Raw genomic sequence first — 24,737 nt, 5'->3', positions numbered from 1 at the left:
GCTTCGAGATAAGTTTTATTCCAAACAAATAAGAAGGAATGTCAAGGTATACTACCAAGATTCAAGGTTACAAAATACAGCCACGAAAGGTGGGAGATAAAATATGGGTGTAAGAAAGGTGAAATCAAAAGTGGATCAGCAAAGTCAGAAGGGGCATATGATTACAGTTAAAAGGTTTTGAAGGAAAACATACAGAGGGGAATCCTATAGTCAAGGATAAATTACAAGGACAAAACAGTCTTTTTCAACCATTCCAAGGCAATAAAGAGAGACGAAGAGAAGCATCACCATCTGCAAGAATACCACAGCCAACCACCCTGCTTTAAACTAACGAAATTTTCTTTGATTTAAAACAGGGGCAAGTATAATATTTGTGTCAGGAAATACCCGATAGAGAATTAAAGAAGTCAGGCGTCCACCTGGAGAATGAGGATGAGAATTAAAGAAGTCAGGCGTCCACCTGGAGAATGAGGATGAGAATTGAAGAAGTCAGGCGTCCACCTGGAGAATGAGGATGAGAATTAAAGAAGTCAGGCGTCCACCTGGAGAATGAGGATGAGAATTGAAGAAGTCAGGCGTCCACCTGGAGAATGAGGATGAGAATTGAAGAAGTCAGGCGTCCACCTGGAGAATGAGGATGAAAATTAAAGAAGTCAGGCGTCCACCTGGAGAATGAGGATGAGAAAAAAGAAGTCAGGCGTCCACCTGGAGAATGAGGATGAGAATTAAAGAAGTCAGGCGTCCACCTGGAGAATGAGGATGAGAATTAAAGAAGTCAGGCGTCCACCTGGAGAATGAGGATGAGAAAAGAAGAAGTCAGGCGTCCACCTGGAGAATGAGGATGAGAATTAAAGAAGTCAGGCGTCCACCTGGAGAATGAGGATGAGAATTAAAGAAGTCAGGCGTCCACCTAGAGAATGAGGATGAGAATTAAAGAAGTCAGGCGTCCACCTGGAGAATGAGGATGAGAAAAGAAGAAGTCAGGCGTCCACCTGGAGAATGAGGATGAGAATTGAAGAAGTCAGGCGTCCACCTGGAGAATGAGGATGAGAATTGAAGAAGTCAGGCATCCACCTGGAGAATGAGGATGAGAATTGAAGAAGTCAGGCGTCCACCTGGAGAATGAGGATGAGAATTAAAGAAGTCAGGCGTCCACCTGGAGAATGAGGATGAGAATTGAAGAAGTCAGGCGTCCACCTGGAGAATGAGGATGAAGAAAGAAAAGAAGCAGTCAAGGCACCCACCTGAAGAACGAGGGAATGAAATTGAAGTGTTGAAATCAAAAGCCCGCTCATATGAAAAAGGAGCACACTTAGAATAAATAAAGCAGAGGAGTCCAACAGAATCCCCAGCAAGAAACAACAAGAGTCCTAAAAGAAAATACGGGACACAATGGAAAGGAATACGGAATAAGCCAAATGCCCAAGAGTCACCAAAATATCAAGACAACAAGAAACGCAAGGGCATGATCTAGATAAGATTTTTATAATTCATGTACCATAATCTAGTTTAATTTTTGTATTTCCTTTAAAGTAAGGTGTAATAAGGAGGTCAGCAAGCAGTAAAAACAACACGAAGCAGCAGTAACATCACAGTCCCACGGTAGTCCCAGCTACCCAAAACTTTCCGAACTACATTGACCTGATTCCTTTATAGACAAGGATATGTAGGAAACCTTTGGAGCAGAGGTTCGGTCAAATATTTCAAAAAATGCTTCCCACGGAGTATTCGAACGGGCAAAAATCGCTCGTATCCGCTCACTTTATCTTTGTACGAAAACTCTTCGAGTTTCCGCACAAAGAGGGGCAGCTGTGAGCACGTGATTTTTGCCTTACGAAAAACTACTCCAAAATAAATCAAAAAATAAAATAAATTTCTTTTACTGTGTAATTTTTGAATTTGCGTGGTGTTAAATACTTGTGTTATGTCCGTAAGTGTTTACATTGTCATAATAAAATGAAAAAATAAAATAAAATACATATTGCATGCATATAGGATTTAATTATGCATTTAAGAGATAATTTAAATAAAATCACAAAAATATGCATTGGTTCTATTTTAAATGTTTCACAGTGTGATTGATGTTTTGTCTATGTGTTAAATAATTGTTATAGAGTAATTAATATATTTTTGTGAAGTTAAAATTGTTTTATAATTACAATTAGAAATTTAAATTAGAAAAAATGAAAAAATATATATATATATACAAAATCGGACCTGGATTTAAATCCAGGCCCAAATCAAATTACCCCCACAGCCCAGTCCAGGTAGCCCCAAGACCGGTCCAATCCAGACAAGCCAAAACGACAGCGTTTGGTCGTAGCTTCTTAGGGGCCGTTGGATTAAGTCCATCCAACAGCCAAGATTTCATCACCCTAACCCGAGACCTTTACCCGATCCAATACCCGGTTCAACCCGTCCCCCTAACTTAAACCAAACGACACCGTTTGGTTAAGTGAATAGATCTCAGCCGTCCATCCTGCCTAATCCAACGGTCAATATCCACCCACCATTCCCCTATATAAACCCATAATCCTTACCCCGGCCCCCTAACTAAACACCCCCCCCTCCGCTCCTGTTCATCATCGTTCCAAACCAAATCCCTTAACCCTAGCTGCCCCTATTCCCCTTCGCCTGAAACCCGGTGGCATCAACGCCGCCGGTCACCACCTTAACAACCTAGAACCCCCTGAACATCCTCTATCCAATTATGCTAGCCACTTGGCTCGAATCTGCTTGAAGGTTCTCGAATCTTCATTTGAAGATTCGAGCCGAGTTTAGATCTAAACCAAACAACCCCTAGTTAACACCATAGTACCCCCTAGCATGCATTTTTATGGATCTGAAGTTAGTTTGGCTCGAATCAGTTCTGAACTTCTCGAATCTTCTTTTGAAGATTCGGACCAAACAAGAACAAACTCAGATCCGTTTCAAACTAACACCAAATGACCCCTAGGCTACCCTCACCCTTGTATCATGTTTGGTTCCCTTCGAATCTGCCCGGAAATGTTCGGATTTAAGATCCAAGAACCTGAAACCCTAAAAAATTTCCAATCTTGGAATTTTTCCGATTCGAGTAAAGGGTTGAGGTCTAAGAGAATTTAATCGAGGTATTCTCAACTGAGAATACTTCGAATAAAGTCTGTTTGATTTCTAACAAAAATTCGAAGCCGAGTTGAGTTCGAGTCTGATTAAAATTCAGAGGTATTTTTCTATTTCTTTTGTGTATTCTACGTGTATTGTTGTCTGTATTAATAGCTTGTTAATTCTTTATATTTTTGTTTTGATTAATTCTGTCATTTCTGTTTCCTACCTATCTACTTGATCCGAATGTGAATTATTTCTGTTGGTTGTGATTAATTACAATGTGTGTAATCGACTCGATTAAGTTCGTCGATTAGTTGTATTGTGAATCTTGATTCTGAAAATGTTGACTGAGACAGCCTGTCTTGAATAGATTATTTTATTATAACCAGTTAATTAGTTATTGTTAATCAGTTAGTTCTTGTTTAATAAACCAGTAAATTCAAATGTATGATGTGTATGTATTGTTTTCTGAACAGGGCATTGTCAGTATATTGACCATGACCCTGTGTGTGTTTGATCTTGGTTCAATGTTAAGTCCAGTCTGAATTGTTATGATAATTTCAGTAATATGTTGTTATGATGTTAGTTCTGAATTCAGTGTAATATTGTTGTAATGTCAAGTTTGAATTCAAGTTTACAAAAGTTGGTCAAATACAATTGTGTTAGGAGGTTAATAGGATTGGTTATAGCTGTAAATCAGAAAGATAATTAAGTTTATACAGATTTTAGAATCTGTTTTGCAGTAGGTTCTGATTTTTCAGTAATAACATCAGGATTTCAAGGGGGTACTATTGGGATTGAAATAATGTGATAGTGTGCTGATAATGGAATATTAATGGCTATTAGTTAATGATACTAATGGGGAACAAGGGATAATGGGCTGCTGAAAAACAAGATAAATAGCACTTAGTTTTAAAATATTCAAAAGTAGTTTTAATGGAAAAACTTTCTGATTTTTAAAGGGATAAAGGGTCCATCCAGCATGAAAAGGGTGCAACCAGCCCTGTATAAATACAGGAGCTGGACAGACAGAGAGTTGAAGTTTTTCAGAGAGAGTTTTCAGAAAACTTGAAGAGAGAAGAGAGTTTTACACCCAAACTTGGAGAGCTTAGAGATAGTTTAAACAGAAATTTGAAAAGGAAGATAGAAAGAAAAGAAAATAGAAACATTAAAACAGAATCCTACATCGGAAATTAGTATTGAAGCTGATTCTGTGTTTTTGAAATTGAAAGTTTTTTTTTCAGTCTGCTTTGTTCTAAACCTCAAAATCAGAAATATTATTCTTGGTATTGAATATGTCCGGATTTGTTCGATCTCATTCTTCAGTTAAAAATCTGAAATTTCTTAAAAGTACTTTTACTGTGCATCCGGGCTCTTCGAATCCTATTCTTGTTCAGACTTGCTGTGTTATTGGTATATTCTGCTGATTTTGTTACTGCTGCTACTGCTGAAATTTACTCCTCCTACCTTCATTTTCAGGTACATGTCTTTTAAATTTTATGTTGGAAAGAGATTCAACATGACAAATAAATAGAGTTTGAATTGTAATACTGTCTTCTACTCATTTGAGTTCTTTAGTTGAAAATTTCAGCTTTGGTTTCATGTTGGTTAATCAGTAGTGAGTTCGACTCGATGGCTACAAGTTAATTGTCTTATTTTGAAATTCATATAAAACTTTGTAATAATGTTATCCATGTCAAATTTCATTAGTTTAGTTATCTATGAGTTGTGTAAATAGGAAGCATGGCAGAAAGTTGGCTTTTATTTACACTTTATGGTATTGTTAGATAGGTATAGCATAATATGGCATTATCAAAGAAAATATGCTATTAGTTTATTTTGTTAGTTAATTAGTTGTTGTTTAAAGCTAGATGATGATTGGTTGCAATTTGCTATCTTTCGGCATAACATTGGTTGTGTTCATAATTTATAGTTGAAAGATGCGTTAGTATAATCCGTATGTTCAAAATGTCAAATATGGTAAGTAATATTGTATGCAATATCATTTTATTAAGTCAACAAGATTTGTTCTCTTTTTTAATAATAAAGGGCTTAGGAACTTATACAATGTGAAAATTAATAGTTAGTAATAATTCACATAGATTAAGAATCAAATTGGTTTGATTATATCTATATCTATCCTAACTCAATCATAGGCATAATTAATTAAATTAATTTCGTCTATTAAGATTAAAACGAGTATATGAGAATAAGTTGAGATGTATATGCACAAATTGCAACACTTTAAATCAAATGGTAATTAGAAATAGAATTTGCATTAAGTAAATAATGAAATTTCTTGGAAAATATTTCCTTCCTTTATGAATCATTCATTTTCAGTTTCATATGCAATTTATTCTTTGGCATATATATATATATATATACGTCATATTTGTTTTAAAAGATAGTATTAATCATATTTTTATTCTGTCCTTTAAATCTGAATAATTGGAATGAATATAATTTATATTCAGAAATTATAATCAATGGGCAACATTCAATAAATTGTGAATTCTTTTTCAAGAATTAAGGGGTATCTTAAATGAAGATTTCTCATAATATAATAAACAATTTGTGGAAAAATCCCTGATATCATTACAAATATTTTGCGCAATTAGGGATACGTTCGCGTACCCTGATTATATTTTTAAAAAAAAAGCAAAAAATTCGGATTATGCGTACGCGCAATTTCGAGCGAATATTTAATAAAAGGATTTTTCTAAAGGCGTTAAATCAATTTCATAAAAAACCCGAGATGTACGGTTCACTATTCAAGAAAACCCAATATTCTTGATTCGACATAATTTCGAAAAATGATTGTTTAATAAATAAATTACCAAAAGTTATCGTGTACACGTACGCGTGACACAATTCCGCATTTTTTTAAAAAAAATTTATAACACGAATATACATACGCGTAATTCGATTCAAAGAAGGGTCCTCAATCACAGTAAGTATAAGCGGTAGTAAAATCATGTAACATCAATATATTTAATAAAATCAAGATAATTAAGCCAGTAATAAAACAGTTAAGCGATCGTGCTAGAACCACGGAATTCGGAAGTGCCTAATACCTTCTTCCGGATTAACAGAATTCCTTACTCAGGATTTCTGGTTCGCAGAATAATAAACAGAGTCATATTCTCCTCGATCCAGGGATTGAAATTGGTGATTTGGGACGCCTTAAAATTCTCAGGTGGCGACTCTTAAATAATTAAATAAATCCCGTTTCGACTGCCTTCAATTGGAGAAAACTCCCCACGCGCCCCGCGGGCGCGGTGTAAAGGAGGTGCGACACTGGGGAGATCCACGGGTTATGCCGGAAAAGTCATCGGGTTATGCCGGAGAAAGGAAAAGGTCCTCGGGTTATGCCGGGGATCAACTAGAGAGTGGAACTCAATACTAAAAGAGACTACCAGGTTATGCTGGCAGTGACTAGGGAATGAGACCCTAGGTGGGAAAAGATTACCAGGTTATGCTGGCATCGACTAGGGAATGGGATCCTATGTTGGAAAGGACGTAGCTAGAGATTGGAGACCCGATGCTACCATGATTTTGAATTTCTCTTCTTCTTCTTTTTATTTTTATTTTTTATCAATCTTCATTTTTATTTTTTTTGAGTTTAAGAAAATGAGTAAAAATGCAGGAAAGAATTGGGAGGAGACTTCCCTTTTGGGTTGATTATTGCAGCATAGCTATTTCTAACCCTTGCGCATTTCCTTTTGGTTGCACCTGCTTTTTGCATGGTTGCTTTGGATTGCACCTGTTTCAATTTTTCAAACAAAGAAAAACTGTTAGTTTGAAACGGTGGTCGGTTTTGTGGCCTTCATTGTTTTTGATCACTTAATCTCGGCCTAGCTCTTTTGGTGAGAACCTCTACTGCTTGCTGAAGATTGATCTCTCTCCTAAAATCGAGGAACTCAACTTTTCAAACTTTCCAAACGACGGTTCAACCGTGCGGGGCTTTGGCCCTTTCACTTTAATCCACCTCTAGGGCTTTGACTTCGAATTTCTTTTCATTTTCAATAACTCTGGTTTTAGAGCATCGGCTATTATGGCCAGTCGGGATCGACTTGATGCACCCGCTGAGGCTGGGGTACTTTTCTTTGGACTTGGTTTTTATCAAGCAGAACTCTGTAAAACCAATCTTGCCACCTTTTCTTTGTATTAGTTACGGAACAGAGTTAGACTAAAAGAGGTTCAAGGAAAAGTAAACAAAGGACAAGAAAATGAATTTAAAAGAGAAGCATCCCTTTCGGGGAGGAAGGAAGGACGGACTTATCTGAGGTGCATGTAGACTTCAAATAGACATGACATACTTCTTGGACTAGACAACCGATCCGCACAAATATCATATCTTCTCATAAACCCATTGCGACCCGTGTTTCAAAACCGAGAAACCTTGTCAGGACTCTTTCAATACCAATGGTGGTGAGGGGTTTCTTTTTTTCGATCAATGACGCCCTTTGTGGGTTTTCACCAATCGATCTCTCTCATTTCTCTTCTTACCGTCGCCTTATAGTGCTCGTTACGAGTTTTCACTAACAAGACTCTCTCATTTTCGATTTCTCTGCTCGTCATTGCCTTATGGTGCCCGTAGGCTTTAACCAATAAGACTCTCTCATTTTATTTCTCTCATCTTGATTGCATCAGATCCAAGCAACTGCGTTCTTTGATTTTGAAAAACCTTTTGTCGATTGATCGAAATGACTTGAAACAGGTTTGGGTAAAAAGAACTTGGATCGAATTACAACTTTGGAACCGTCCGGGCGGGATCATCGCCGAATTATTATAACGTCTGCCGCAGTTTCACTTTTGGGGAAATTTGGATTTTTGTTTTGGTGTGACTGAACCCCAGGGAGAGGCTGCCTACGTATCCTTTTGGAATCAAGTCGAACGTAGTTCAGGAAACTTTGTTTTTTATTTTTCTTTTGTTTTTCTGTTTTGTTTTGTTTTCTCTTTTCTTTTTTTTAATGACACTTTCAGGTTCCAAAGAGGGTAATGAAAGAAAGGTAAATGGCTCAAAGGGTTAGCAAAGGATTGGAGTGTTTGAGGTAGCGAGAATGAAAGCCTTCGTCATCCCAATCGGATAATATTATTGCTGCAGAAGGATTAGACATAGTACCTTTTGACCGCATTTGCATTTACAGCTGTTTCAGAGTCATTTCCCTCAATATCTCCCAGATACAATGCCCCTTTTGGCGACAATTTTCTGATGATGTATGGGCCTTTCCAGTTAGGAGCAAATTTTCCTTTGGCTTCTTGATGATGGGGGAGAATACGCCTTAAGACGAGTTGCCCCACTTCAAAGTTTCTAGGCCGCACTTTCTTGTTGTAGGCACAAGCCATTCTTTGTTGATACAATTGCCTGTGGCATACTGCAGCCATTCGCTTTTCATCGATCAGGGTTAACTGTTCCAAACGGGTTTTGACACACTCACTGTCTTCAATTTCAGCTTCAACAATGATCCAGAGAGAAGGGATTTCAACTTCCGTGGGTATTACGGCTTCCGTGCCATAAACCAAAAGGTACGGGGTTGCTCTGACCGATGTGCGCACAGTAGTGTGATACCCCAATAATGCAAACGGCAACTTTTCATGCCACTGCCTGGAACTTTGAATCATCTTTCTCAAAATCTTTTTGATGTTCTTGTTTGCTGCTTCGATGGCACCATTGGCTTTGGGATGATAAGGAGTAGAGTTCTGATGCGTTATCTTGAATTGTTCACATATCTCTCTCATCAAATGACTATTCGAATTTGGAGCATTATCCGTAATGATAGTTGCAGGAATACCAAAACGGCAGATGAGGTTGGAATGCACGAAGTCTACTATTGTTTTCTTGGTGACAAATTTGAGGGTAATTGCTTCAACCCACTTTGTGAAGTAGTCGATAGCGACCAATATGAATCTATGCCCATTTGAAACTTTCGACTCAATTGGCCCAATTACGTCCATACCCCAGGCAACAAATGGCCAAGGTGCTGACATGGGATGCAGTTCTATAGGCGGTGCATGAATCAAATCACTGTGCACCTGACATTGGTGACATTTTCAGACGAAACTGAAGCAGTCCTTTTCCATAGTCATCCAGTAATAGCCCGCTCGCAGGATTTTCTTTGCCAAAACATACCCGTTCATGTGGGGTTCGCGCACTCCTGCGTGTACATCATACATGATTCTTCCGGCTTCTTTGACATTAACACATCTTAACAAGTTAAGGTCCGGAGTCCTTTTGTACAAAACATCACCGCTCAGGAAGAAACCACTTGCGTACCGTCTGATGGTTCTCTTTTGGTCCCCACTGGCTTGCTCGGGGTACTCTTTAGTTTTCAGAAATCTTTTGATATCATGATACAATGGCTGAATACTTGGTTCTGCCTCAGCCGTATTACAGTAACCGTGCCTTTCCCAGATTTGGATTTCCAAGGGATCAATGTAGGCATTTCCTGGGTATGGCAGCATCGAGGCCAAAGTAGCAAGTGCATCGGCCAGTTCATTGTGACAACGAGGGATGTACCTAAACTCTATTGACTTGAATCGCCTGCTAAGATCTTCCACATGTTGCCTATAGGGAATCAGTTTGACATCTCGAGTCTCTCATTCTCCCTGAGCTTGTCGGATAATCATATCTGAATCTCCCATGATTAACAATTTTTCGACATCTTGGTTGATTGCCATGTTCATACCCATAATGCAGGCTTCATACTCGACAATATTGTTTGTGCAGAAAAACCGAAGTCAGGTTGTGGCTGGATAGTGCTGACCAATGGGTGAGATCAGGATTGCCCCAATTCTAGCGCCTTTTGCGTTCACAACTCCATCGAAGAACATTTTCCAAGCACTGGTGTCTTCTGATGTCATCTCGATTGAATTCACCTCCTCATCTGGAAAGTAAGTACTCAGAGGTTGATATTCATCATCCACAGGGTTTTCAGCTAGGTGATCTGCTAAAGCGTGGGCCTTTATTGCCGTGCGAGTGACATAGACTATGTCAAACTCAGTGAGCAGGATCTGCCATTTTGCTAACCTCCCTATAGGCATCGGCTTCTGGAATATGTACTTCAAAGGGTCCAACCTGGTAATGAGGTAAGTGGTATAGGCCAACAAGTAATGCCTAAGCTTCTGAGCGACCCAAGTTAGAGCGCAGCAAGTTCTTTCCAGCAAAGTGTATTTGGCATCATAGCTGGTAAACTTCTTGCTCAGATAGTAGATGGCCTGCTCTCCCTTTCCGATCAAATTATGTTGCCCGAGGACGCAGCCAAAGGAATTTTCCAAGACTGTCAGATACAAGAACAAAGGCCTTCCCGGTTCAGGTGGGACCAAGACTGGCGGGTTCGACAAATATTCTTTGATTTTGTCAAAGGCTTCTTGACACTCATCCGTCCATTTAATCGCTGCATCTTTCTTTAACAGCTTGAAGATGGGTTCACATGTTGAAGTCAACTGAGCAATAAATCGGCTAATGTAATTCAACCTTCCCAGCATGCTCATAACCTCTTTCTTGGTTCTTGGAGAAGGCAAATCCCGAATAGACTTTATCTTTGTTGGGTCTAGCTCGATGCCTCTACGACTGACTATAAATCCCAAGAGTTTGCCAGACGGAACTCCGAATGCACATTTCGCCGGATTTAGCTTCAAATCATATTTACGTAGCCGCTCAAAGAATTTTCTTAGGTCCCGAACATGGTCGTCTTGGGTTCTGGATTTGATGATTACATCGTCCACATACACCTCTATCTCTTGATGCATCATGTCATGAAATATGGCAGTCATGGCCCTCATGTAAGTTGCCCCGGCATTTTTCAAACCAAAAGGCATGACCCTGTAACAGTAGGTGCCCCAAGGTGTGGTGAAAGCTGTCTTTTCCGCATCTTCTTCATCCATCAACACCTGGTGATATCCTGCATAACAATCCACAAAAGACTGTATTTTATATTTGGCGCAGTTATCAACAAGTATGTGGATGTTTGGGAGAGGGAAATTTTCCTTGGGGCTTGCTTTGTTCAGATCTCGGTAGTCAACGCACACCCGAATTTTCCCATCTTTCTTTGGCACGGGAACTATGTTAACCAGCCATGTGGTGTATCGGACCACTTGAATCACTCCCGCCTTTAACTGTTTTGTGACCTCTTCTTTAATCTTGTCATTGATATCAATTTTGAACTTCCTCTGTTTTTGCTGGACAGGGGAATAATCGGGGTAGGTTGGCAACTTATGGACCACTAAATCGACACTTAATCCTGGCATGTCATTGTATGACCAAACAAACACATCTTTGAATTCAAACAAAAGTTGGATCAATGCGTCCCTGGTTCTTTCATCTGTGTGAATGCTTATCTTGGTTTCTTTGACTTCTTCAGAGCTACCCAGATTAACCGGCTCGGTTTCATTTAAGTTCGGCTTAGGTTTATTCTCAAATTGTTCCAATTCTCGATTTATTTCCTTAAAAGCCTCTTCTTCATCATATTCCATTTCTTGATTCATTATTTCACAATTAGACAACATGTTTGGATCTGAGCATGAAGTCCGCAAGCATGTCATGTTATTTAAAGCCGCATTATTAGAACTGAAAGAAGAAATAAGAAAAAGTAACAAAATCAGAAAGAATAAAGAGAGATGAACGATGAAATATTAATTTCATTTCATTGAATTTTGAAGATAACAGGGTTTACATTAGCATTTAAAGACAGGAAACTAAAAGAAAAACATCCGAGTTACACCCTGAAATAACTCGTGATGCAGAAAATGTGGCAGGACTGGACTATCGAGATTCCCGCCTGATTGGGAACGGAGTAGCCTTCCAGTTTTCCAGCTTGGCATTGGGGCCCATATACAGCACCTCAGCGATGCTCGAGCCTTCTCCCGGCTGAACCATATGGGTTTCATACAGCATTTGCCTCATAGCCCTACAGATTTCTTCAATTTCCTCGGCCCTGAAGGCCTCATCTTCTTCTTATTCATTGTACTTGGGCCTGACAAATGTTCTGTAGAGATGCAGAATTGGCTGAGATAAAACCCAACCATTGCTCTTTAGTTGATTTGCCCACGTCACATCAGCTTCTGTGGCGTGAAAACCCATACCGAAGAACTTCTTGGTGGCAAGTAAGGTGATAGGTTCGGTGATACCTTACAATGATGCCCCGAGCCCTTCCCGGGTTTATAACCATGCCTGATCATTTCCTTGGCAACCATACCTGACGCTTTTGAGAGAAAAGGTTGAGGGCAAGGGCTTCCTTCTTCATATTGGTCTGCGACCACAACCTCGAAAACATGATAGACTATATGTTCACTACCTTCCCTAGCTTCGAGGCATGGGACCGACGGGTCCCTATAGATCGATTGCTCATCCTCTCCGTGGACTATGATCTCCTGATCTTCATATTCCAATTTCACCATCTGGTGGAGAGTGGAAGGTACGGCTCCTGCCGCGTGAATCCAAGGCCTTCCCAAGAGGAAATTATAAGAAGTATCCATGTCTAGGACTTGAAAGGTCACCTCAAAATCCACAGGTTCAATAGTCAAAATCAAATCGATCTCGCCTATGGTGTCTCTTTTGATGCCATCAAAGGCACGAACACAGACGTTATTGGGCCTGATTCTCTCAATCTCGATCTCCATTCTTTGCAGAGTTGAGAGAGGGCAGATATCTACTCCGGAACCGCCATCCAGCATGACTCTCTTCACATAGTACCCCTCATATTTAACTGTTAGGTGGAGGGCTTTGTTGTAGGTGGCCCCCTCTGGGGGCAGGTCATTCTTGCTAAAGGAGATCTAATTGATTGTGAAGAATCTTTTTGCCATCCTCTCCAGTTGTTCCACAGCAGTTTCAATCGGAACGTAAGCTTTATTGAGGGTTTTGATCAACACTTTCTGATGTTCAATTGAATTCATTAATAGAGACAACAAAGAGACCTGAGCAAGAGACTTTCGGAGTTGGTCAATTATCTCATAGTCCGCAGTTTTCATTTTCCTGAAGAACTCTTCTGCTTCTTCGGCACTAACTGGCTTATTGAGTGGGAAACGCTTCTTCGTGGCATTATTCACTTCCTCCAGATTGAGGTATTTCTCAGCCGGGTTAGTTTCATTTACTTCTCCCAGGACTTCTTTTCCTTTGTAGGTTACTACCGCCTCGTTATAATTCCATGGGATGGCAGTAGGATCTGTCATGGGCCTCTGCGGTGCGCGGCCAATAACCACGGGCTCATTCAGCCTTGGTGAAATTATTGGGCCCCGTACCACATAGGTCCCTTTTGGCACATACATTTTAGATCCTTTGTTCAGCTCAAACCTTCTTGGAGGGCTCAATGTCACTTGTCCTTTCCTAGGACCCCGGAGCACATAAAGGATGGCATCTTTCGAGGGTACTACCTCAGTTTTGGTTTCCACTGTTTTTTCTATGTTTTGAGGGGTGGGTTTACTCTTCTTCTCCCCTTTTTGTTGCTTTGCATCAGCCTTTGGCTTTTTCTCAAAGTCAGCGATTGCAATGATAGCTTTCAAGGCAGGATCAAACTCTTTATCTTCGCAGATCATTCCAATAATCGGTCCATTGTTGTGAGCCGGTAACGGGTTGTTGGTCACATTAGGAATGTCTTCATCCTTTAACACTATCCGCTTTTGTTCTATGAGATTTTCAATAACCCTTTTCAAAGTCCAATAACTCTCAGTGTCATGCCCTTCCACCCCAGAATGATAGGCACATCGGGCGCCAGGTTGGTAAGAGGGTGACTCTGGGTTTTGCCTATTTGGGGGTACAGGTTGTAACAAACCCATTTGGACCAATTTAGGGAAAAGGCTAGAATATGACTCACCAATAGGTGTGAAATTTGTCTTCCTGGGCGGCTCCCGAGCACGGGCATTATAGGGGAAATTATTTTGGGGAGGTCGGGGATTATACTGAGCTTGGTGAGGAAGTTGATTTTAGGGAAATTGAGCTCGGTTTTGGTGAAATTGTTGTTGTGGCCTAGCGTATGGTTGTGCATTCATCACTTCATATGGCTGAAGATCCATAGCATAGGCCGCATCTTGATGGGGGTAGTAGTGTTGTGGGGTTTTTCAGAGAAATGAAGTCTGGCTGAACGGGGTTTTCTTACATTCGAAGTTGCCATTGCTACTTCTTCCTTCTTCTTTCGATTTGTTACTCCTCCAGACCCGCTTTGGATTGCTTGGGAGGTAGCCCTTATAGCAGACTGACTCTAGATTCGCGCTGTTTTCAACCCATTCTCAACCATTTCACCGATTTTGATGGCTTCGGCAAACGGCTTTCCCATTGCAGACATCATGTTTTGATAATAATCAGCCTCTTGGGCTTGAAGGAAGACACTGACCATTTCTGTTTCGTACATTGGAGGCTTGACTCTGGCCGTTTGTTCGCGCCATTTGACAGCATACTCTCGAAAGCTCTCCGAGGACTTCTTCTTTAGATTTGATAATGAATTCCTGTCAGGGGCAATGTCGATGTTATATTGAATTTGCCTGACAAAATCCCGAGCCAAGTCATCCCAGATATGCCAACGAGATATATCCTGATCCATATACCATTCAGAAGCAATGCTGACCAAAGTCTTTCCAAAGTAGGTCATAAAAAGCTCTTCTTTTCCGTCCGCTCCCCGCAACTGGTTGCAGTACCTTTTGAGGTGGGCAATGGGATCCCCATGCCCGTCATATTTTTCAAACTTTAGAGTTTTGAAACCCAAGGGTAGATGTACGTGCGGTAACATGCACAGGTCAGCGTAAGATACGCTCTTTTGCCCACTCAGACCCTGTATATTTTTGAGACTTTGCTCCATGCTTCTCATCTTTCTGGTAATTTCCTCTTGTTCAGGTGTTTTTTCGGCTTTTTCCTGCTCTGCGGTAAACTCGTACCGGGGCGACTGAGGGTAAGCATTGGTAGTAAACTAGGTAGGTTCCAGTGGGAAAGATGGTGCTTGAAATGTGAAGGAAGATGAATCGAAGTTTGGCCTGGGTAAAGCAGGTTGTGCCATAGCTGAACAAGCTGGAGCGGTGAATATGTTTGAAGTTGCACCTGAAGCTAACACCTGGGGGCGAGACTCAGAAGGTGTTCCAGCAAAGTGGGCTGAAATGGTAGGATATCTCAGTGGGGTATTTGGATAACTCATGGGGATGTTGGAGGTCCCACTTGTCCTGGGAAAAAGCTTAGGGAATCCAGGGATCGCACTTGGTGGTTCTTTTCCATTGGCCCATATGTCCCAAATTTCCATCATGCGGAGACGCAGAATTCTATTTTCCTCAGCAGTTGCTGACTCAGAAGTTGGGATGGTCGAGATCGGACTATCCTCTGGAATAGGAACTGTTGGCAGAGGAATTTTCGAAGACATTTCAATGCTTCCTTTTGACCTTGTGAAGTATGAATGTGAAGCCAGACTACCACAAAACCAACCACCTTACTATAGAATCTAAACTTAACAGTAAACAACAAACCGGTCAGTTTGAAGCAATTAACACATAGGTAATCGCACGTTGGGGTGTGATGCACCTATACAGTTAAATGTGTTTCTACATGTTTCGCAACGGTTGCATGTTTCATCCCGGCTCTGCTTATTTTCCCCAATTTTCTTTTTCTTTCCACTTTTGGCTTTTGTACTTCTCCTCTTATTCCTATTTTCCACTCTTTTCTTTCCTCTCTTTCCTTGCTTTTTTTCGTTTTTCTTTTGGTTTTTCTTTGGCTCTCTTTTTCACATCCCTCTCTTATTTGAGTTATTTACAAAAATGTGACCGGATCCGATAAGGATTGCCTACGTATCACGATGTCGCGTGAATCAGATCATTACGTAATTCAAGAAAAATAAATGCGAAAAATAAAGAAACAATTTTTGGGAATTTTCAAATTTTCATTAATAAAACTCCTAAACTTTCTATTACAAAAGACTTCCAACTACTCATTTTCTTGGAATTTTAAAAACTACCAACAGACTCAAAAATAATTTCCAAAATACAGACTCAATAAATGAAAAATCATGAATACATCAATGCTTCGACTCCTGGGGCCCATGAGACATCATCCGGTCTCACGGGCCTACGTGCGAGATACCCTTGAAGCCGCTCCAAATCACTCATTATCTGGCGGACAAATGTCATTACAGCAGCGAAGAAAGTGGTCTGAGTCATATCCTCACATGCGTGGCATTTCATGACGATATAGTAGGCAATGGCTCTAACCCTCTCTCGGACAATACCTCTTCCTGAAGTAAACGCCCAATTTGCTGATTTTGAGCTTCCAACACTTGAGTGTCATGATGATTTTGATTCCGCAATTGTTGCATATCTTCGTCCATTTGGGCCATCAGAGCATAACAATGTTCCCTATCAGCTTTAGAATTCCTGGCCTGTTTGTCCGCCTCATTTTCAAGGGTGGTTGGATTTCTCTTTAAATTGGCGATTGTCCCCTCATATTTTCTTTTCATTTATCGCACAAACTCTGCCCGCCCTTCTGCATTCTCTGCCAATTGTGCTCGGACTTTTGCTAGACTAGCCTCAGATTTTTCTAGGTCATCTTGACACTCAAGTACTTTCTTTCTCATACCGCTTATAAGCATTTCATCTGCCCGGCTTCTTTCCAGGTTTCTAGCAACTATTCTCATTTTATGGATTTGAGCTTTGAGAGCTTCGTTTTCCTGAGTTAGCTTTTTCTTTTCCCCTTCATCTGCGGCAGCTTGGATACTGTGGCCAAATTTGAGGTCCCTGATTTGTCCCTCTAATTTACTTATCTTGGCCCTATAGCTTTCTTCTTTTGCCAACCAGCCCCACTGTTCCTGCGAGTCGTTAGTGAATTGTTGGACATGGGGTCTCTTAGCAGGTCTCTCGGGCTCTCGAGGAATTTGAAACCTTTTGCCAAACCAAACCATATAATTGGGGTCCACCTCACCTCTAGCTAGATCCCGCACCATAGTCTTGGGTTCGAGAAATCTGCACTCATTCCAAACTTGGCGAACTCTTCCTTCTGGAAATACAGCCTTTGGGCCCAATTCGACGACATGTACACTCAAATCTTCGTCATGGGGGACGGTTTGAAATCTTCCCAGTTGGCGCAAAACCCTGTGAGGAGTATATGGCTGGATGCTCCGGATGCCCATTAGGAGAAAGTAGCACACTTTAGCTGACATGTATACGACTTCGGTGGCAGGGAGACATCCGAACGTCCACTCAATTTTATCCGAAGTTAAAGAACTCAAGTGTGCAAACCAAGCTTCGGTACCCTCTGGAAATTCAACCCTCACCACTCGGCTTTCAAATTCTTCGATGCAATCCAAACCGGTCATGTCGTAGTTCATATATCTAACACGGTGGCAGAGATGTTACAGTATCCACAATTGTAGTAGTAAGTTGCAGCCTTGGAAGAATTTTCCCCTTTCTCGACAGATGGTCAAAGCTCGGTAAATCTTAGATAAGATCAGGGGAACCAAAGTGCCATTAGTTTTCTTGATTGCAACATCAACCATTCCCACTAGGCCCAATTCTATGTTGCCGTCTTTTCGCGGACATATTATAACACCCAAGAATGCTACTATAAAAACCAAACCACGTCTTGCCTCCCATTTATCTTTATTTCCGGCATGGGTCAGACCAGTATTCGGTGCTTCGAAACCTTGGGAATTGCCATAGCGTTGGTACAGGAACTGGAAAGTGCAAAACCCTTCACATATCCAGAAACTTTTGAGGAGATACTGGTCTCGGTGACACCGGGTACCGACTTCTAAAGTTTCCGCTAAGACCGGCGTAACCCGCAATTTCCTCTAGCATGGGTGTGAGCTCAAAATCAGAAAAGCGAAACACATTGCGAGTCGGATCCCAAAAAGGTATCAAAGCTTCAATCACGTCCAATATTGGCTTGATGTTCAAAAGTCCGACAAGACCACCCAAAACTTTTATCACAGTTCCTCGGCTACCTTTTCCTAGGTCATTCCACCACATGTGGAGCTGTAAGGGGCTCTCTTCAAGAGCTGCGAAGGGTTCGTTTGCATCTGTGCTCATCCTGCACATTTATTAGGGTGATTTAATTTAAAAGGTTATGACTCATTTTGACTCAAGAAAAGGTTATCACTATTTTTTTTAAAATTTTCATAAAAATTTCGGCTTTGCAAATACGGCCTTTCAGCACTTCAGGGAAGAAGATTTTAACAATGTGTTTGCTAAACGGCCAAAACCTTGAAAAAAACTATTAAAGGTGGTTGTTCTTGCAAAAACGGCCTTCCGGCACCCTTTTGGAGACATTCAACTATTTTAGACAAGAATGACATCACCTTACTTATTTACAATCAAAACAAAAAAAAAATTGTTCTTTTTGGGCTATTTTTACAAAAATGAAGTTGGACCCGATGGGGGTTGCCTACGTATCCCACATCCGGTGAGAATCAAACTGGCTTAGTTCAGGAAGACCAGAAATAAAGTAAATAAACTAACTCTTTTTTTTTGGGAATTTTTAAAGAAGAAAGATTATTTTTTTTAATTTAGACTTTTATTGTTTTTTTTTTTGGAATTTCGATAGGGAAAAACTTCTAAAGAAGAAAGAAAAATATTTTTGGAATTTTATTTTGAATTTATGAAAGAAATGCTTCTTAAAAAATGAAATATTTTGAATTTTGAATTTTTTTTTCAATTTTGAAAGAAGAATGAAAATATTTTTGGATTTTTGGAAGAAATTAAAAGAAAATATTTTTATATAAATATATTTTTTTAAAACAATTAGGATCTAAAGAAGCAGTAAAAGAAAATATTTTTGTATATATTGTTTTTAAATAAACAATTAGTTTCTAAAGAAGCATGTAATGGAAAATATTTTAATTTTTTTTTGGATTTTTTTTGAAAATTGGAGTCTAAAAAAAGACTTTTCTAGAGAGGAAGTAAAGGAAAATATTTTTGATTTTTTTTTTTTTGAAAATTATGAGCCGGAACCGATGAGGTTTGCCTACGTATCTCACATCCAGTGAGAATCAGACCCATTTAGTTCGCCAGTTTTGACAGAACAAGGGAAACATGGCAGTTGAAAACTTTGGTTCATTTGGAGATGACTTCTTTTTTTCGGAATTTCGGAAGAGTTTCAGAATTTTCTAAATACCTACCTCTCACTCCTATTTTTTTATTATTTTTTTGATTTTTTTTTTATTTTCTTTTTTTGATTTTCTTCCTCTGTTCTAGAAGCCGGTCAACATGCAAGCCAAAACAAACAGATGCGCAAGTAGCATGTAAGATGCACCAGGATGGTCTTTTTCATTTGGGTAAACCTGTCCTAGACAGACCCAACCCTTGTGTTGAGTCTCCAAGGTCAAATGCATGTAATGCAAACAAACGTTCTTACTAGGGATCCGGCATGAGGCTTGTTATACTAGGTTTAAAAACCTGGGTTTATTGTTCTAGACCTGGCTTACCCGAGCGGACAGCTCGAGCCGAGGGGGGCAGCGTACCGGGAATACAGAAGCTTCACCGGCTTTGCAACTTGTCCGAACCTCGTTCTAAAATTGAGATAAGACTCTAACAGAAAAGAAGTCACACGAAGTGCACACTTCCCAGATGATTTAGAAGACTCAGAGAGGGGAGGGTTTCGTAGCAATTTATATACAGTCCAAACAATATCAAAGCGGTAAAAGCGGCATTTAGCACATTAGGCTCAACATGTAAAAATCAAATGAAACAAGCCAACTATAACAGTAATTCTAAGCTCGAATTCTTGAACCCTAAACCAGAGATTCTGGGTTCGGTCCCCAGCGGAGTCGCCAGAATTGTCACACCTCTTTTTTACACACCTGAAGGTAGTACAAGGGAGTTTTTCCAATTAAAGTGACATTATTCGAAATGGGATTAATTTATTCCATTTTGTTCAGAGTCGCCACTTGGGATAGTTTATTTGGTGTCCCAAGTCACCGATTTATTTTAAATCCCAAATCGAGGAAAATTTCGACTTTCCTTTTTGAAGTCTGCGAACCAGGAATTCTGAATAAGGAACTCTGTTAACCCGGAAGAAGGTGTTAGGCATTCCCGGGTTCCGTGGTTCTAGCACGGTCGCTTAAACATATTATAATTGGCCTATTATCTGATTTATTACATGTGTTAAACCTATTGTGCATTTTTCCCTTATAACTGCTTTTAATTATTTTAACCCCTTTTAGGTTTTATGGAATTATTTCTTGAACAAGTTACGATTGTCGTACATTTGCCGTTTTGGAACACATCGAAAACCACGCTACATGAAATGCACCCGCGATTCACAATATTTTTTATTTTATTAATATTCAAAGTTGTTATGATCGGGTTACATGAAATGAACCCCCGAATTTGGGAATTAGGTATCATGAATATGCTACGGGAACCGTACCCATAGTCACGATAGTTAATTAATCGCGCCTAAAGCAAGTTACGATGTATTTATAAATTAATATTCTAGGCTAACTTTGAGATTATTTGTGAAGCAGAATTATGGGAATGGAATTGATGTATAATTCAAGAAATATTTTAGCTAAACAATTCTAACATAAAACTTATGAATTACTACCAAATTCAAGGCATAATGAGTAAATAAAGCTAGGTTCTTTCAGTGGTGGAAGACAACACTTCTTATTCCCTATTCACATGAATATTATGTTAGCTCATTCATTCTAAAAGAACACATGTCTCTGCTAGAATTCAACTGAAAAATAGTCCTTCAAATGCATATAACTTGGAAATGACAGAGAAAATAAAAAAAAAAGCTAACAAAATCTTCTTTGATCAATCACAATGGAAAGAACATTCAATAACTAACGCGAAGTAAAACACATGTTGGGAACTAAACTCAAAGAATCAACATACTAAAGAGTGGAAGAAATACTACATGAATTTATCTCTAAAAATTAAATAGACCAAAGAAAAATTAATCATCTTAGAAAACAAACAAAGCAGGATTTGAAACTAGAGTAAGAATAAAAATGGACCTTTATTAATGAATTTGAGGTTGAGAGTTTGCAACTCAACAGAACAGAGACAACGATCAAAAATGAGCAGCAAATGAACTCAAACAACAGGAACCATCGACCAGAGAACTTCCACGCCGACCTCGACGGACTCGACCCTTTCACGGACCCATAGAACGAACATTGTGAGGACGATTTGCCTGGTTTTTTATGGATTTTTGGACTGGTTTTTGAAGCTGTTGTGCTGAAGTTTTGGAAGTGGATTTTGGTGTGAACTCCAGCTCGTTTCATGGTTGTTTGGTGGCAGAATTTCAGTTGGGTTTAGGCTGGTTTTTCAGGTTGTTTTTGAAACTATTTTGAGGAGTATTTTTAGCTCGTTTTGAAGTTATTTTGAGTAGATTTAGTGGCTGTTTTGGGTCAGTTTGGAGCTGGATTTTGGGGCGTTTCTGGGGCTGATTTGGCTGTAGTTTAATGTTGGTTTTTGGACAGTTTTTCAACTCGTTTTTGGAGTTGTTTTGAGATCATTTCTAGGGTGGATTCGAGCTTGCTTTTGGTGCAAAATAGGGGTCCGTTGGGGCTGCTTTCAGCTGTGTTTTTAATGGAGAGAATGGAGCTGGTATTTCTGCTTCCTTTTTTCAAGGAGAGAGAGCTGATGGGTGTCTTAAGGCTGTGAATGGTGTGAGTGGAGGAAATATTTTGGGGAGAGTGGGGAACATGAGTGGGGAAAGTGGGGAGAATGGGGAACATGAGTGGAGAAAATGGGGAAAGTGGGTAGTGAGTGGAGAAAGTGGGGAAAGTGGGTAGTGAGTAGAGAAAAGTAGGAATAAATTCAAACGTGGTCAAAAATAAGCTGCTCACAATTTCTAAACCCGTAAACTTCGAAATACATAAACCTTTGAATTCATAACTTTGAAACTTGTAAAATTTTTGAAAATAGGGTGGGTGGTGACGAAAAAAAACTTTTTGAAGAGAGGTCATAGGGTGGGCTTAGGTGGGTGGGTGTGGGGTGGGTTGGTGAGGGTAAAAAATAGGGTGGGAAAGCTTGAGAAGGAGTTTTGAAAAATATTTTCCCTTATCTTGATAGGAAAAACATTTTCCTCCAATTGGAGGAAAATGAGTTGATGAGGAAAATATTTTCCAAAATATTTAAGCTAACCAAACATGAGAAAATTGGAAAATATTTTTCGGAAAATGTTTTTCTTCATACCAAACACACCCTAAATCTTCTACACACTTTGAAAAAGGAAAGTGCAATACGGTCAATATTTTAGCTAGTGGAGTCCATCTCAAATAAGCATAAATCTATTTGTAAAGTAGATTTTGTTGGTAATATTCTTTGGGACAAAAGTAGTGCATTGTGTTGTGGATATCATTTACAAAAGTTGTATCTTTTCTTTTACAGTTTGGAGGCTAAGGCTTTTTTGTCTATAAATGGAAAGGTCATTAGTTTATTTTAAACATACCAATAAGATTTGAGGCTTCATTTCTTGTTTCTTACTCTCCTCCTTTATTGAGAGTTATTTGTAAGAGAGTTGAGTGTTGGGAAACACTTGTGTGATCCTTTTTCTTTGGAGTGATCTTGTGAGGTTATTCTTTTAGAGGTATTTGGGATTAATTAGAGTATGTACTCTAATTTTGTACTCTTATTGGTATAGTAAATTTGCTCATCTCCACTTGTGGACGTAGGTCACTTTGACCGAACCATGTTAAATTTGTGTCTTCTTTATATGCTTTAATTGTCGTTGTTATCAACTTGCATTGTCTTTGTTATTGTCATTATAATATTGTTTGGCTCAATTCCGCATTATCCTATTTCCCGATCCTAACAAATTGGTATCAGAGCCGGATCTAACGGGTCTATTTCAGTAGTCAATATGACTCTAACAAAGGCTTATGTTGAGAAATTTGATCAAAGTGCAAACTTCGAAATGTGACAATTAAAGATGGAAGCTATCATAATTCAGGATGACTTAGATTTTGCACTACAAGGAAAGGAGAAGAAGCCAAATAAATAGCGGACGAGGAGTTTGCCACCATTGACAAAAAGGCAAAAACAGGTATTATTTTAAATTTCAATATTAAGGTAGAATATGTCTTAAGTTCCATCTGTATTTTTCTTTATTAGATTACGATGTTTAAATCTAAATACATACCTAATTATTAAGATATTATATAAGATTGAATGCTTCCCTAGTAATCGAATAATTTAAAGGCTAATAACTATAAAAATTCAAATAAAATAAGTAAATAACAATCACATATTATAGTTGAAAACTATTCTCTCTTTTCATTTATATTGCAAAAAAAAATTGTTTGACATAGGTGATTGGTAGTAGTGGTTAAGGCGATGGTAGCTTACGATAGATATAGCAATTGGCGGCAGCACGAGATTTGAATGAATTAGACTAAATTAGAACAATCACTAGATTATTTTAATTAAAAAAAACTTATTAAAATAAGAATGAAATGATTCAATTTCAAACCTCCGTTAAGTGGAGTCAAATTAAATCTTCTACAGACTTTGGAAAATGAAATGTTAAGTAACGAATAAACTTATTCACAACGAATGTCAACACCAAATTATAATATCTTATCATGATTACGTGATAAAATTGAAAAGTGAATATTTAATCAATTATATTTAAATAATAATAATGCATATAAGACACATATTATTTATTCGTTGTATTAATATAAACACCGGCTATAAGTAGGAGGCGTAAGGAAAAAGAAAGGAGATAATGGATTTTGGCCACAAAAGCAAGTCCAATACTCAACCAATGCCGTGCTTTTTTCAAGATATTGCAGCACTGACTCACTACCAAATAGAATAACATGTGAATGCGTGTTCAATATATGGTGGCACAAAGAACACTAACCAATAGTGTAATTATAATATAGTAGGAATAACATGTGCTGAAGATATGAAAGCACGCAGCTGTATTATGAATACTCCTATATATCATGCTAAGAATCAAAACATGATTGGTTTTACATTTTACAAGACTTCCAATTTCACCAATCTATTAATGGAAACTTTTACCAATCCCTTTGTGATACTTTAGGCGAATCCCTTTGTGAATAGATGATGGAAAATACTATATCTGTTATTGAATACCTCAATGAGTTTAAATACAAGTTACAGTCACCATCTTTGTTGAGTTCTATGTAAACCTAATAATTGATGAATCCTATCTAAATCAAAGGGATAACTCTAAATGCCTAACTATAATATCATCTTATTCTAGAAGATAAAGACAATCTAATCTAAAGAGATAATACTAAAAACAAACTGATAACTACTAGTAACAAGAACTGGTGATCCAATACGCCCCCCTCAAGTTAGGCTATGTGTCACTAAGCCTAACTTGAACAAATTGTGTTCAAAGGCTGGTTTGGCCAGTGCTTTCATGAGCATATCAGCTAGTTGGTCAGCAGAATGAACATGAACAACTCGAACCACCTTCTGTTCAACATTGTTGCGCACAAAATGAAAGTCCACCTCAATATGTTTCATGCGACTATGAAGGCCCGGATTCTCGCTTAGATAAGTGACACCAATGTTATCACAGTAAATAGTAGGGGTATCTCTGACAGGGAGTCGCATCTCAAGCAGTAGGTTTCTGACCCACAGTAGTTCGGCAAGTGCATTAGCAACAGCTCTATATTCAGCTTCAGTTGATGAGCGAACTACAGTCTTTTGCTTTTTAGAGGACCAACTGATAGGATTGCTATCAAGAAATAGAA

This window comes from Nicotiana tabacum, chromosome 8 (assembly GCF_000715075.1).
Source record: "Nicotiana tabacum cultivar K326 chromosome 8, ASM71507v2, whole genome shotgun sequence".
In the NCBI taxonomy this organism is placed as follows: domain Eukaryota; kingdom Viridiplantae; phylum Streptophyta; class Magnoliopsida; order Solanales; family Solanaceae; genus Nicotiana; species Nicotiana tabacum.
The sequence above is the reverse complement of the archived record's forward strand: the minus strand, read 5'-3'. Positions refer to the sequence as shown.